This window comes from Simochromis diagramma, unplaced genomic scaffold, assembly GCF_900408965.1.
Source record: "Simochromis diagramma unplaced genomic scaffold, fSimDia1.1 OVJJ01000031.1, whole genome shotgun sequence".
Classification (NCBI taxonomy): domain Eukaryota; kingdom Metazoa; phylum Chordata; class Actinopteri; order Cichliformes; family Cichlidae; genus Simochromis; species Simochromis diagramma.
This window is the reverse complement of record NW_024386983.1, coordinates 1,099,865-1,116,181: the sequence shown is the minus strand read 5'-3', so window position 1 is coordinate 1,116,181 and position 16,317 is coordinate 1,099,865.

The window sequence follows — 16,317 nt, the reverse complement described above, 5'->3', positions numbered from 1 at the left end:
GGGTTTTGCGCAGAATATTAAGAAACCTGGCAATCATTTTTATAGTGATGTGTTCTTGTCTTGGGTTTAATTTTGGTAGGAATGTGCTGCATTATCACTTTAATCTCATTACAGTTATGACTGTTTCACAGTTGGAGACTGGGTATATTATCCTGAGAGAGAAGCATAATTTCAACAGAAAGGAAGAAAATAACTTCATATTTCATGTTTGTATGAAAGAAAAACAGCCATGAACATCATGTATGTGTGTTTGCTTACCTGCAGCAACAGTTCCAGTTATTGTTTATGAATGTAGGTAATCTGCCGTAACTCAGTCCTTCGCTTGCTCTCCAAACTCAAACATGAAACCAAAGCCCACTCTGCTTTGGTGGACTTGGACTCCACTCAGACTACAAATGGAAATCAGAAGGCTACTACTACCAAAGATCTTGACCTTTGACCCGATGTGAAAGTGGTTCTAATTAGGAAAAAAGGACATTTAAGTCTACAGTTTCACTCCCTACCTTTGGTCATGAGCTGTGAATAAAGAAAGAAGACACGCCTCTTTTGATGAATGACTGAGCTCACCTTTAACTTGACCAACAGCCACCCAGGAAAGGTTCTGGATTGAACCAAGTTAAGCTCCGCCCCTTTTAATATTATTTCTGCCTGTTTCAAACACTGAAATCTAAAGTCAACTGTAAGGCCAAAGTTACTGTGTGTGACTTTATTTAAATGGTCACATCTTCAGCTGTATAAAAACTGCCATTTCAGCATTTGGCTAACCCTGGACGGGTCAGAACCTGCCTGCTGTTAGCAGGTTAAAGGCGCATCTGTACAGGTATTCAAGGCTCGCTCTATCTTAGAAATATAATACCATTCTCCACACCACAAGTGGTGGGAAACTCCAGGCCTCAGGAGCCGGTGTCCTGCAGGTTTTAGATCCTGGGTCAAAATACCTGAATCAAATGATTAGTTCATTGCCAGGCCTCCGGAGAACTTCAAGACATGTTGAGGAGGTCATTTGGCCATTTGAATCAGCTGTGTTGGATCAAGGACACGTCTAAAACCTGCAGGACACCGGCCCTCGAGGCCTGGAGCTCCACCACCCCTGGCTTAGACCAAGGAAGAACACGCTAACGTATTTAGCCTGATGCCACTGCGATTACACACAGTGAAGAAAATGCCATATCCACCATGTTGTTACATGATGTTGGTGTTTTGAAAGCGGACGTGATGAGTGAAGGACACGTCTGACTGATGACATTTGTGTTCTCACATCGTAGAACAGTTCAGGGCTGCTGTGCATGTGTGAACCGCTGAGTTTATGAGCCAGGAGTGCTGCGGTTATTTCTGTTACTGGAGACACTTAGGAAATATTGTCCTCTCAAATACTTATTTAGCACTGTTACTATTGATTATGAGGTCAGCCTCATACGACTACTCCTTTGCTTCTTCTGTACACCTTGGCTCAGTTCTTGTTGGACTAAATGTCGCAGGTTTGTCAGCCATCCTGTTTCAACCTTGTGTTTTACTCTTTTCTGAATAAAAATAACTGATTCCAACTTTGAATCATGCAAAGCTACTGTAGCAGAGTCCAAGAATGAAGAAATGAAGCTGAATGAAGCTGCTTTCTGCTGCCTTATATGTGAGTTACATTAACACAGTGATGTCTTGCCCTCGCTGGCCTTGTGCTCTGGACTGACTGCTGTTTCTGACCTGTATCAGTTATTGAGGGTGGGAGGCTTTTTTTCAGGTGGGGGTCTGCTTTCCCGTCACTATGGCAACAAACCTTTGGGGCAGTCGTGTTCCTCTTTAGCTGTGATGTGAAAACGCTGGAGCACAGCAGATAAACTTTGGATCCAACACACAGCGACACAAACCCTGTCAGAGCAAAGAGGGGGAACAAAGCCTCCCTCTCCCATCCCTCCACCCCTTGTCCCTCCATAATCCCATTATGTGTAGCAACGACCTGTCAGTGTCAATCAGTGTTCTCGTCATGCCAACCTCCCGCCATGAACCAGACCGGCCAATGGGAAGCCTCCCTGCTGATTAGCTGGCGTGATCTCATTATGTAGCCCAACCCACTCTGGGGGGAGGGGAGGAGGGCTAGCGGTGGGGGTGGGGGAAAAGAACGGAAGGATTTTCAGGTGATGTAACGCACCTGCTGGCAGCCATATTGGATGTTTTTATCGGGCTGCAGCAGAAACGAGGATCCAGATTTGAGTCGTGCTGCTTCCAGGAGTTAGAAGAAAGGTTTTTGTGCTGCGTTGAAGTGGCACCAAATTTATACGATCAGACTCTGTTTGGTGTTTGTTGCAGGAATGATGATGAACGCCTAATGACATAAAATTAAATCCACTCAGGATAACAAGAGCATGGGAAACACGAGGGAACACAGAGGGAACTAATCAGACATGAGAGACAGAGGGAAGCAAAACCTAACACACTGAACACAGGAGAGACTGTCAAAATAAAACAGGATGTACAATAACCATGGAGACAAAGACTAAGACACGTGGGAACGGGGGGAGAACAGGCATGGGAACATAACTGACTGAGGAGACAGAAAGGGAACGCCGAACATGGAAACGTGAAACACGGGAGGTAAAGACTAGAAAATACAAACATAACACAAGCAGAAAACAACTCAGAGACCCGGAACCAGATAAATACTCAAATAATAATAATTAAACCAGAATAGAAATGAACAAATCCATAAACACAGAGCCAGGACGTTACCAGGACACACACCGTTACCCTGTGAGCGTCATGTCTGAGCAGTGCTTCGTGCCCATCTCGTCTGGTTTATGTTTGAGAATTCAAAAAACAGAATCGGACTGAAAGCGATGCTTTTGTGTCCTTTCCTAATAAAATATGTCGTCTAAATAAAATCTAATCACTGGTTCGTGTTCCTGTCGGGTCTCACAGGATTCACGTCTGTGTGCATGACAAGAATATTTTCTACTTCAAAAAGGTGAAAAAGTCCACATCTGAAGGTTGGAGGGTTTGGTGGTGGAGCAAATCGTTTCACCGCTCACATCAGACACAGACTTTCACACATCATTCAAAGTGCCTGACTCGAGATGTGTTATAAAGAGCTCAAATCTGAGTTCAAATAATAGCTGTCGCTTCTTTTAAAGCTGATTTCTTTTGTTTCTTTCTGCTCTTTCATGATTTCATGATTTACTGTGAGACCAGGCCTGTCGCCTCGTGCAGGATGGAGAAACTAACTGAACGCGCTGGTTCTTCTTGAGATCGATTAAACCTTTCACAGCTGTGTAGGACCGGATGGTTTTCTCTGAAACACCACTGTCTATGGACGTAAACATCTGTCACAACTTCACCCACTGGATAAATAGATCCAAGGTAAAGTTGCTCAACCAGGATTTGCTAATTCGGTTTATTCAGTTTATCAAAGCAGCCAGATTCAACCACCTGTGATGATGACTTGCTCGTGTAGTAGCTGAGCAGGGGAAACGTATCAGTATCAGAAATTCACCAAAAATCAGAGAAACAAAAGGTGACTGAGGTTTGGGAAAGTAATAACGTGGCCGGTCCTTCTCCCGCTGATATTAGAGACTCTTTATAACATACTTTTTACTGCACAGAGAATGTAAACATGAAAGAGAGAAACAAAAGTCTGTTACAGGAAGTCCAAGATAACAGAGGCGAACACAGAATAAAGGTCAGTCAGAAAACTCAGCGTGAAGGAGAGGATAAGACGAGGAGGAGAAAGAGATTAAGAAAAGCAGAAAGAAGTGAAGAGGGACAAATGTTCACTCATCGACTGATCTTTCCTTTTATTGCTCTTTGTGATTTATTCCTTAATATTCAGAGCGAGCAGCAGCAAACACCAGGTCGGAAATGTCAAATAATCTTCAAACAGGTATATTCGATTTTTCTGCTATTGCTCTGTGACCGATTAAAAGGTCACAGAGCAATTAATGTTTTCTGTTTTTAAATCAAATAGGAAAAACAAGATTTCTGCACATGCAGAGAAAATATTAATCAGCTGAGGGTTTGGAGCGGTCTGCAGGGGTTTGGCTCGCAGCGATTACGTTTAAACTTTGACGTTTAAGAGAAAGAAAAATAAAATATGTGCACTTTTATAGGGGAGTAAATTCTGTCTGGAGGATTTGAGCCAAATCATCCAAAACTTGATTGTCTGAAACAGTAATCCATGTAAAAGACGAACAAAAAGCACATCCATAATGCTTGAGAATTAAAATTTGGAAAATTTGGAAATGTAGGGCGGCATATGTGATACGCACAAAGAGGTCGGTGTTCACCTCACCTGTGACACACCTGATGGCTCCAGCAGGAAAGTTGTTGTGGGCAGCGTAACCAGTCTGCTGGCCAACAATCAGCTGTACAGTCAGGCTAAAGGCTAATCTGGTGGCAGTAAACATGGTTTGAAACTGGCCAATGGGTGGACAACAGGGCAGATTTACAAGTCAAACCAGGACAGTACGCTAAGCCCGGCAGCAGCTGTACAACACTGTAAGTGAAACAAAAACATGAACAGGCAGTGGTCAGCAGAAAAAGACACTGGGAGTATTTACTGAGGTAAAAAGACATTTTTCATACAGCGAGGACGACAGGATACGAAACTAAATGGGTTAAAACATGAACTCTGGAGTTATTTTAGATTGCTTCAAACAGATGGTTCAGGATCTTTGTTTTATTCTGTCGCTCACAGACATCTTACCTTAAACTGAAACTGTACAGTCACTGAATTATCAGGATAAAGAAAGACAGACAGGAGGTTGTTTATAGCCCAGGATATATAGACCACCTCCATATTTAGATAGCAGTGAGAAAAACAGCATCTGTGTAAGAAAGATGCGGCACAAAAATCTGATACAGCTGCTGAATGTGGACCTGTTCTATTGCTCTTTATTGTTGGACTCTATCAGAGTAGCTTTGCATCATTTCCAGTTCAAAATAAGCCTTCAAATTTTGGTCATGTTTAATATGAACACCCAGCGTTTGGAGAAATATCTGCTCCCTTTTAATCTCCAACAGTGACCAGGCTAGGGCTTTGTTACCTTTGTCCTGTATGCTTACAAGCTCACACCCTACACTTGACCCTAGCTGGGCTGCTGATGAACTGGTGGATGTTAAAGGGTTAAAGGAAATATACTTTGATATAAATCATGCCGACTGTAGGACTTGTCACAGTTTCAGGTTCCAGCGTCAGTGCTCCTCATTGGTGTCTCCCATGGATGATGTGACTGTGGCTCAGGAGGTGCAACGGGTCATCCACTAATTGAGAAGGTTGATGGTTCAATCCCTGATTGCTCCAGTTTGCCAAATATCCTTGGGCAAAATACTGAACCCAAGTTCATGTGTGATGCACCCGTTGGGGTATATATGTTAGACAGCACTAAGATGTAGAAGAAACTGCTGTGTGAATGAGGCATGTTACATAAATGACTTTGAATGAGCAGAAACATGCTTGAGACAGACCAGGCTTTTCACATTTCTTTAACCCTGGAGAACCAGTGGGGTCGGCTCTGACCCCATGGGTTCTCCAGGGTTGAATTAATGAAGCAGATTTTAGGTCCCAGAGTCGTCGCTCATGCATCGCTTTAGCTCACAATAAGTAAGCATGTGAACTAAACTGTTCACCATTAGACCACAAGTCACCAACCTGTGTTAAATTCCTCTGCTTCACCTGCTGTGGTCTCATTTGAGCTTCGTTTGTGTTGCATCCACTTCGTGAATGGACGTCTGAATCTATCGGAAACAGTTTCTGTCACGTACTCTGATAGAAGCCGCGACACAGAGCCCGGCTCACTGCTACCGATTTATTCTACACTGTTGCTCCAGCTCCTAGTGAGAGCTGTCCCAGAGAGGCAGACCTACTGCTGAGTGTACCGTGCACACACACACACACGCACACACACACGCGCGCACACACACACGCGCGCACACACACACACACACACACACACACACACACACACACACAGTGTCAGCTCTATATTCTGGGACAGTCAAATCTTAACCAGACTGCCCTAAAAACACAGTTTTTTCCTCTTTCTGTTTTTTCTCTGTGACTCACTGCGAGCTTGCAGGAGTGAGCCCCAAAACCTTACTGACCCCACGCCTCGGGGTACAGTCAGCGCCTTCCCCACCTCCCCATGATGCCATTTTGTCAGACGCACCAGGTGGTCTCTGGCATTTGTGTGTTGATGTGTGAGCCGCCAACAGATGACAGGATTGTTTTAGAGAAGCACAAAGTCCATGTTAGGAGGTTGGAGAGGTGGCGGTAGTGGGCAGCTGTCTCAGCGATCAGGCTGTGGTTTGCTCCGAGGTTTGACCTTTGAGTTTCAGATCTGTCCGTCACAAACCATTTCACATCGCACAGATCAGGCCAACTCTTCCTTCTGACCAGACGCAGTTTTCTGCACCGTCTTTTCAACATCCTCATACTGATGAAGTGCACTTTCACTAACGCAGTTTGTAGAGGGTATAGCAGCCGTGGCAGCAACTGGAATCATTCTCAAAGCGACCAATAATATTTTTCCTAATGTGGCCCTGAGGCTCCGTCGTAGGTTCCAAAGCCTCAGCATGGTGACAGTGAAAGTTCAGTTCAAGGGGACTTCATGCTTCGCACACACCTGAACAAATGAAGGGAAACGGTGCACCAGTGAGTGAGCCCGTTATGCCTGCTGTGTGGTTGGTTGAACTAACAGATCATCTAAGAAGTACGAGGAGTTCATTAGTCTGACTGCAGGTTATCCGAGTCTCTGCAGTTCAGCTTTCTATGTGAGCTGGCTAACATTCGATGATAACACTGATCTAAATAATGCAGCTTCTAAATATAAAAACAACAACAGTAAAAAACCTACGTGGTGTTTAATTTTTCCACGAACCCACCTGGTGATGTCATGGCGGCTTCGTCCAGACATATCGAGTCTTCAACAGCTCGCAGCGTGTCACCACTCTGTACTGAGGAAGCAGGCGTAGCTGTTTTCTGTCACTCAGATAGTCGAGCACAGACAACGCCCCATGTGTGAGGATGTTTTCACCTGATCTCGTGTGTGTGTGTGTGTGTGTGTGTGTGTGTGTAGCATCAATCCCCTGATGCACGTAGCACAGCGCACCTGTGTACATCTGCATGATTCAGTTGTGTGTGTAACTGCTCTGGGTCCACAGTCCCCGGAGTACACTCACCTAGTCAATAGAGAACATAATGTTGTGAGTTTACCCATAATGCCCCAGGGGAGCGGTGGTTGAGTGAACTCATAGCGGTTTGACTGGTGTACTGAGTGGACCCTCGGGACGAGAGACATGGAGAGAGGCAGATAGTGATGTGTTTCCACAGTGAACACACACAAACACACACAGAGCTCACCTCCGTACAAAATCACTTAAATGTCAAGTCATTCAAAAATAAAAAGCCGGCAGCCTGCGAGGCATCGCTGCTCAGGTGGAGAACGAACGTCTTAGATCGCCTGGACGGAGCCGCACAGCTCGCCACAGCTCAGCTGTCTCGACCGTCTTTATTCTGACCTCAGAATTTTAACTGCTCACATAAAGAACACAAAACTAAAAATGAACATAACTGATGATTGCTGAAATAAAACCTGAGTACTTGCACAGGTGAGCATGCAGCACTCCACCATCGTCTCCACTGGGGGGCCTGGGCTCTAACAGGCGGACAGATGATTGGACCTGAGGGAGCACTGACTCAGGTCAATACTAATCTACTGAGGCTCTAACCTCAGTGACCTTTAACCCTGGGACGCTGACTGAAGACCACCCACCGTGATGTTTAAACCTCTGAATATTTGGCTTTAAATAATAAAGACACACATGTGTAGTGTTACAAAAATCTGATTACAAATAAATGTTTGATTAATTTAATTCATTCAGCTCATTTTGCAGTTTCGAACTGCTCACTGAGACTTCTTTTGTAGCTCATCTGTATGGATGATAAAGTTTGAATTATTAGGGCCGTGGCCTCTTTGACTGACAGGTGGAGGCAGCTGCTAGCTGCCTGCTCAGCTTCACCGGTTGATTTTCTCTGATCAGTTGTATTAATTGTACTAACGGACCATCTGATGAAGCTCCAGCACAGACACAGGAAATATTCAGTGTAAACCTGGTTTAATTGTGTTTTTCTAAGACTTTTTGAGAAATTGACGCCGTTTAAAGAGCTACATGAAGCTTACAGCATCAACTTCTTAAATATTCCAGTCAGTCTGCTCTGGTGTCGATCGCTTCACAGGCTCATTTTAAATAATTAAGTAGCAAAAACACCCCAACGTCTTCCCCTTTTCATGCTCCGGATCCAGCGTGTCACTTTCAATTTCCAAAAAGCATCAGCTTCCTGCCACACACACACACACACACACACACACACACACACACACACACACACACACACACACACACACACACACACGCTTCCCACCATCAGCTTCCTGCCTCAGCTGGTGTGTGTGTTGAGTTGGCAGAGATCCAGATGTTTTGCCACAGCAGCCGGTTGGTCAGTCAGTCACTTCTGTCACTGTCAGGCTCTGATCCAAAGCGGTTAGCTAGAGGAACATCCTGACTTCATCCTGCACTGCAGTACTAACACACACACACACCTGTCCTGTCCTACAGATGGGTGCAGGTAATGCTGTGTTAATTGGTGTGTTTACAGGCTCAGGACTACGATTAACCTCCTTTGGATGCTTTTATCTGCATTAACGCTCGCAGCAGAGCGATGATGGTTAGCGTTATTAGTGATCCGAACCCGTGACCTCGCCAACATTAGCAGCGCTTTAAACAGCCTGAGCTGGAGGTCAGGATGACGTCCTCCTACTTGATTTCATAGGTTTTTTGGGGTTTTTTTTATTGAATTTCTTTCTCACACATTTTCATACCAAAAGATTTTTTCTGCTCACTTCCAGCTCCACACTGTAACTCTTGATGTAAAGCTACTCTACTCTAGTAGAGTAGCTTTGCATCAATCCTTTTCTTGTACAGGGCTCTGGTGCAGCTCCTCCCGTTGTCAGATACTCTGCTTCTCCTTTGCTGCAGGTTTGTCTTTACAGCTGCTCTGTTGACTTCAGATCAGGCGACTTGATCACTGAAGAATCTCACATTTACTCTTCTTCATGTAGAAAAATTAAAAGGTGATAAAAGTTTATATTTCTCACAGTCATGATAATATTGGCTTTCAGCCACTGCTGTTCCATACACTAAAAACAAACTGCGTCTGTGTGGATGTATTTGTGATGCTGAAATGCAGAGAATGTGTTTGGGACAGAAGTGATAAGAGAGTCTTTTAAGGATGCTGAAACCTCGAGAAGATGGCTGTCCAGGATGGTAATTTGGACGGTTCATTAGTTTTAGAGATCAGGGAGAGTGTGTGTCCAGCCTGGAGCCACACTGGGTTATCTGCACACGTGCGCGCGCGCACACACACGCACACACACACACACACACAGCGAGTCTAAAAAGAAAGCTGCGTTTTTCTGGTTTTGTGTTTTTAAGCACTTAATAGACTAACTCCATTACATCTCCATTAAATCAGGAATGTTTCTCTCTGACATCAATTTTCTTTAAACGTCACTAAAACCTCAGTGTGTTTTAAATCTGATTAGCCACAGCAGCTAGCAGCTGGCGTACGCAGCTCAAATTAAATCAAATCAGTGCAGGAATTTGTTTTTTTTTCCTTTACATTTGCTCCGTTGGTGCTCCGAAGGAATGGCGTTTAAAATTCTTTAATGAGAAACGTTAGCATGTTAAAATGCTAAACTGTGGCCTCAGTGCGAGGAAGCAGCTGCGAACAGAGTTATCTATAGCCTGGAGGCTGAAGGAGGGTTTGTGGATGCAACAACACGGCCTGTGTGCTCTTCCTAAACATGCTCTGAAATATCTCACATTCCTGAATGCAGCTGCAATGCGACTGGAATCCATCGCAGTCTTTTCCCTTTTCGTGGTTTGTTTCTGCAGTTCGGCTGAGTTAACTTTAGTGCAGTTCACAATGTTGTGCAAAAGTCTTGAGCCACCTTTCAATTCTTTATATTTTGCTAAGAAACTAAAATATGTGCAGGAATTATTGAAATTTGCAAGTATAGACAGAAATACAGCATGGGTGGCTCAAGACTTTTGCACACTGCTGTTTATTTCTAGTTTAGATGAATGCCTGCACATTTATAAGTCTTAATAAAGGCATCTCAGTTGTATTTGTTGAAAATTAGGGTGATTTTACACATGAACTCTGGATAAAGTGAGGATATTTCTCAGGTGTAGCACAAAGCAGGAGATATTCTGGTTCCAGTGACTGTGAAATGCACTTTGTAGATAAAGAACTATGTAATATGTGCATATTTGACTGACTGCAGTAACTTTCAGGAAGAGTGGTGAAGTTTGCCAATGACTGCCTAACTTATAATTACAAATTAAAAATGTTGCAATCAGTCTGAGCCGGTCTGAACTGACGAGCGCAACTCATCTGCAACGCAACTCTCAAACAGCAGACAGCTGCTTTCCAGCTGTTTGTAATCTGATTACATTGTTATACATATAATAAAATAAAAACGGTCAGTCTGTGTACATAGATGCCAACAGGTTTGTGATTTTTGATGATTCCATGAAAATCCAAGAAAACAGGATTCATGAAGTTTAACCGAGTCTGAAGTTAGCAGGGAGTTAGCTTGCTAGCTTCCATCTGAGCATGATATAGCATGTTCTGACTGAGGGATTACTGACAAATGAAAACGTACAGCTCTGCTATCACTTCCAACATAAATGAAGACAGAAAACTAAACAGCAGTGACGTTTGTAGGGTTACTGAAGTTGGGCTAGCTGCTATATAATGATGTGCTACGTGGTGGTTAGCGACACAGCTATGTTAGCATAGCATAAACACAGTGAAGCTGGAGGATGAACGCTAACTTTTTCCACTCGATAAAAGTTAACGTGAAGGGTTCCCGATGGTTAGAGACAAATGCAATCGCATGGCAGGATGCTGTAAACAGACCAAACTTCAGTCAGAAGAACAACTGAGATAATCCATCCACAATACCAGGTTAGTCATTAATACACTGCTGCTGGGCTGTAGTTACATCGTAAAGTTTTAAAAACTGAGCTTTAAAATGAACAGTGGTAATAAAAACCGAGAGAGGCCGACAGTGATCACTGACTGTTTTTAGGGGCTCGTTCAGATTAAATAGAACAAGATACAAAGCATTAAAACATGTTAAAAACACAACAGCCTTAATAAACGCAGAGTAGTTTGGACCCAGAAGCAGGATTCATACATCATCACTGAAAGACTGGATCGTCACCAACAGATGACCAACTTGACCCCATTCAGTCGCAATCTGATAGCAGACTGACTCTATCATACTGCTGTTTTACACCAGCTTGGTTCATAAACAAGTTGGTCTGTGTTTAAAATCCGACAGTAAAAAACCAAAATAAAAAACCTTGATCACTGATTTTAATTTTTTGTCTTCCTCTTAGTTACCATCCTGTTTTTTTTTTACTTTCAGTGTGAGCCATAATGTGGTCTTTGGTTTGTCATGTCCTCAAGACGGATTACAAAAATCTCATCTTACATATTTGTGTGTTCTGCAGTAAAAATGAGGACAGCCCAGTGAAAGATATCACTTAATTACAGCGGCATCTCAGGGGTTTCCAACAACTTTGGTAGTCCATGAAACCGGCAGGACCTTTTCCTGAACTCTGATTGGATTTCAGTTTTTTTTGAGTAGGACTGCTTCCGAGAATTAACCCACTGCTATTTAATGCTCTTTGGAAGGGAAACATATAGACTTAAATATAAAAGAACTCCCATTCCAAGATAAATTCAGAGTAAATTTGTTCGTGCTCTCTGGAAGTCATGTGTAGTCTTAGGCAGGCTCTTAAATAATGCATCTTTATTTTTAACTCCCCCACAAACTGACATGTTTGTCCTTTCTGTAGGCAGCGTTTTGACCTGACCTTATGGTACAGGTCACAGAAAAAAGGTAGGACATTCCTCCAAAGTGGCAGAGAAGCTGTGGAAAAGTCTCTGCTGTCCCACAGTGACATATGTTGGCGGCAGAATCAGTCACAGTGAGCTTTAGTTTAAGAACTGCAAACCTGCACAACTCCAACATCGTCAACACTTTCAGGTTTGTGGTGAAAGTTTCACTCACATCATCTTTGGAACTCTTCAGTCTGCAACAAATGTTTTGCAGAATTATTTTGAAGCTTCCAGTTGTGATCTCCATTTTACACAAGCGTTATGTAACACTATCCTCCCCACTCACCTCACCAGTCCGAGCCATGGTCTGAGTAACCCTCATCACTCGGGCCACTCACACATGGACTCTATACTCAGACCAAGTCCTTCACACTGCTTCCAAACACTTTGCTCTTCAATGTGTGCCTTTCTCGTTTTGCATGTATCCATCTTCGTTGTAGATTTTGTGTTCCTCCTATTTATATTTGATTCCTGCACTGCTGGTGTGGAGCACCCGTAATTTTGTTGTACATGTACAGCGGCAATAAAGGGCTATTATATTCTATTCTTTTATCTTCTCTTTCCATCTCTTTGTGTGCCACAACTGCTGGGTTAAAAGTCCACTGTTGAATTCCTCTGCTAATGTGAAATTATTTGCCCTCTAACTGAATTTGTGCCGATTTCCCAGCTGTTGGAAACAATCGTGTCCATTCATTTGCTCGCCGCCCTCGTACGCTTTCCGCCTCCCTGAACCTCCGTCCCGTTTCCACGCGCAGAGGCTGAAAAACAGGCCTTGTCCATCCAAACACACGCTATCTCTATCAGACAATGTGCAGATTTGAAATGGGAATCCAGCTTATTGATGGGGTTTCAAAAAAAATGCTGCTGCTACTCGCAAAGAAGCTAAAGAAATGAGATTTGTGCGAGTGTGTAAAACCTCAACAGATCTTCCAGGAATATTTTGTTCTTAGTGTGAAGAAAAAATTCAGTCCCCCGCGCTTTTGGCTTAAATTTGAAACTTAACTACAGTGCAGTGGTTGTTTTGGTCGTCTTGTGGTTTCAGTGAAGGAAGTTTAAAATTCTCTTCTCTTTTTCCCTCCTCTTAATGAGCGGATATCATAATCATCATTGTCTCAGCTGCAGGCCTGCCGGCGCTCCGAACAGATGGAGCACTTTCATTAACTGGATCACCAGCAAAGCGTGCGCGCACACACACGCACACACACACACACACACACACAGAAGCTGGAAAGTCACGCAGATAAAAGTATATTATCAGTGGAGTCATTCATAAGAAAGCACACACACAGACACACACAGATGAAAATCCGTCTCTGAAGAAACACTCGTGCAGGAAAAAACAGGCAGAGTGTGACAAAAATATAGCTGAACACCCGAACATAAGTGTTCAAATAGCTCCTGGTTTAAAAACATAATTTAAGGATGCCTTAATTGAAGCTATATCAGTAATCAGCCCCTCACAGAGTGATATCAATTAAAGATCAAATAAGGTTCTCTGTGAGTAATACTACTTCTAACCACAAGATGGTAAATGGCCTGTATTTGTATAGTGCTTTACTTGGTCCTAAGGACCCCAAAGCGCTTTACACTATACAGAGTCATCCACACATCCACACACTGGTGATGGCAGCTACATTGTAGCCACAGCCACCCTGGGGCGCACTGACAGAGGCGAGGCTGCCGGACACTGGCGCCACCGGGCCCTCTGACCACCACCAGTAGGCAACGGGTGAAGCGTCTTGCCCAAGGACACAACGACCGAGACTGTCCGAGCCAGGGCTCGAACCGGCAACCTTCCGATTACAAGACGAACGCCCAACTCTTGAGCCACGATCGCCCCATGATGGTACAGTGAGTCAGCGAAGCGTTCAACCTGCCCTCTCGAACTAATCTTTGCTCACTGTTTGTACAGAATTCAGGTTACTGTGATATTTCTCTGACCTGCCTGTGATTAAGCATCGAACAGTTTACACCAGAGGCGTGCGCACTTTTTCAGCATGCGAGCTAGTTATAAAAATGAAAGTGAAAATGATCTACCTGCTATAAAAATGTAAAACATTTATAAAACAGTATTCTTTATTTGTGCAATCCATGTTGATGTACCTTGCATAACTGTATGAACCCATATTGCACAATACATTTTTGGTTATTACCTTACTCTGATGACTTGGACTGAATGGACTCAGCCAGGGATGCATAGTCCGGATATCTCGATGCATGCTCAATCATCCAAGTAAGTAAATCCCAAAAGGTTGATTCTGCTCATCTGGATGTAGCGTTTCAACCTTTTGGGATACTCCAGATAGCAGCTGCTGTCAGGCCAACTTCCAAATGATCACCATCATGGTGGAACGGTAGAATTTGATACAGTAGAATCTGATACAGTAGAATCTACCGGTGAAATTTCAGTGAGCAGTCCAAAATTGCCGCTCCACACTTCGCTTCTTTGGAATAGCAGTGGTAGACTGGCAGATGAGGGCAAACACACTTTGAATGTGACATTACGAAAAAAAAAAGTCCTCCCATTCTGTATGGAGATGGGAGGTTTTTGGCTTCTTACTTGGCTGATGTCAATTTTTTTATTAAATGCCATGCGATCTACCCACGCTACCTTTGCGATCGCCGGGTAGATCGCGATCGATGTCTTGGGCACCCCTGGTGTACACACATCAGACATCGAGGACTAGGAAATCCGTGGGCAGTCTGGCTTCTCATCACAACAACAGCTAGGAGGTCACTGAGGTCTGGACTGGCACAGATTAATGTTGTTAAAGACAGCTTTTACTTTGAAGGAGTCTACAGGAAATTAACAAAGTTATGGCCCACTGCGCAGTGCCCCTGACTGGGTTGTGTTTGAGCTTTAGGTTGAGGAATGATGATTGTTTGGTTTAGAAACTGATCCTAGTCAAGCTGAGCACTTCACCATACAGCCACTTTAGTTTATATTAGTGGAGCTCTATATCTGAAAGGAGAGGCGACCGCAACATCCTCTTGCTTGCTTACCTGGTCTCAGCACAAACAGGTAACTTCCTTTATCTCGTCAGTGCTTCACTACACATGAGAACATGAAGGAAAAGGAGGGGAGGAGGTGTGGCTGTCACACCTGTGTTCTCGTGCGACATCCAGTGGTGCCGAATGTCATGTACAGAGCTCCATGCACACACCTCGCCCTGCAGCATTGATCCCTTTTAAGTGTATTAGCAGTGTCACTGATCGCTGTGACTCGGCATTCTGCAGACACGTGAGTGCAGCATGAGAGCCAGCATGCAAATCTGGGCAACGCAAAATCTCTCACGCACGCACACACGGCTCTAGATTAGATGATGCCTCGAACATCTCACAGAAATTCAACCTGCAGACACGCTGCAGTCAAACTTGACCTTCCAGTGTGGTTTGCACCAAACTGGCTGTTCAGCTGGAATTGTTAAAGCTTCCTGGAGTCTTCTGGTCCTTCTGGACATCCAGGTCCTGCTGAGCTGGTTTGTAGCCGACACAGCAAGGAGGAAAACTGGCTCCTCCAAGTCCAAGTCCCTGATTATTGGCTGGAAAATGATGGACTGTGCACTGTGGGTGTGAGGTTTTTCGTTACAGTCAACCCTTTAAAACCAGCACGTTTCAGGGAGTTTCAGGTCTGCAGCATGGACGTTGTCTGAGTCCAAGAAAACAGATTATGAAATAAACTTTTTTTTTCTCCCCAAATCCAGTTTGCTGGTTGATTCCTTTCTAGTCTCACCTGTGGCAATGAGCTGAAGACAGGGACTGAAAGAATAAGCTCAAAGATACAATCAGAGTCCGTCAAAGGGTGTCTGAGTTCAGCTTTAGCAATAAGATGAGGAGCTTATTCATTCAGGAGGAGCTCAGAGGGGATCCACCGCTCATGATGATTGAGATGTTCTTTGGATGGAGACTGCAGGAAAGCCAGAGGAAAGACCGAGGTCTTTCGTGGAAACACCTCAGTATCGCCTTCAGAAGAAGTCAAGAAGGTGGGTGTTAAGAGGGAAGTGTGGGCATCTCTGCTTCTAGTGATTTTCTCACAGCTTAGACGGACAGATAGAGTTTTAACTGCCAACTAAAGTGACCAAAAGAGACATTTTCTTTATCACTTTAAAGTCCTAAACTCCCACATTACAGTCCCCCCCCCCATTCTGAGAATCAGCAAATACCATTTCAAACACCACCTTAGTGAATATTTGAGAAGCTTCAGTGGAATTACAATTAATCTCAAAGGGGGAAGGAAAGTCAGGAAAGTCCGTTTGGCTCTTTAGATTCAGTCAAAGCTAAACTGCAGACAGTAACGTGGACTTTGACCAGAAACTGATCAGGAATTACTGAGGTCATTGATCAAAGATCAGAAAATA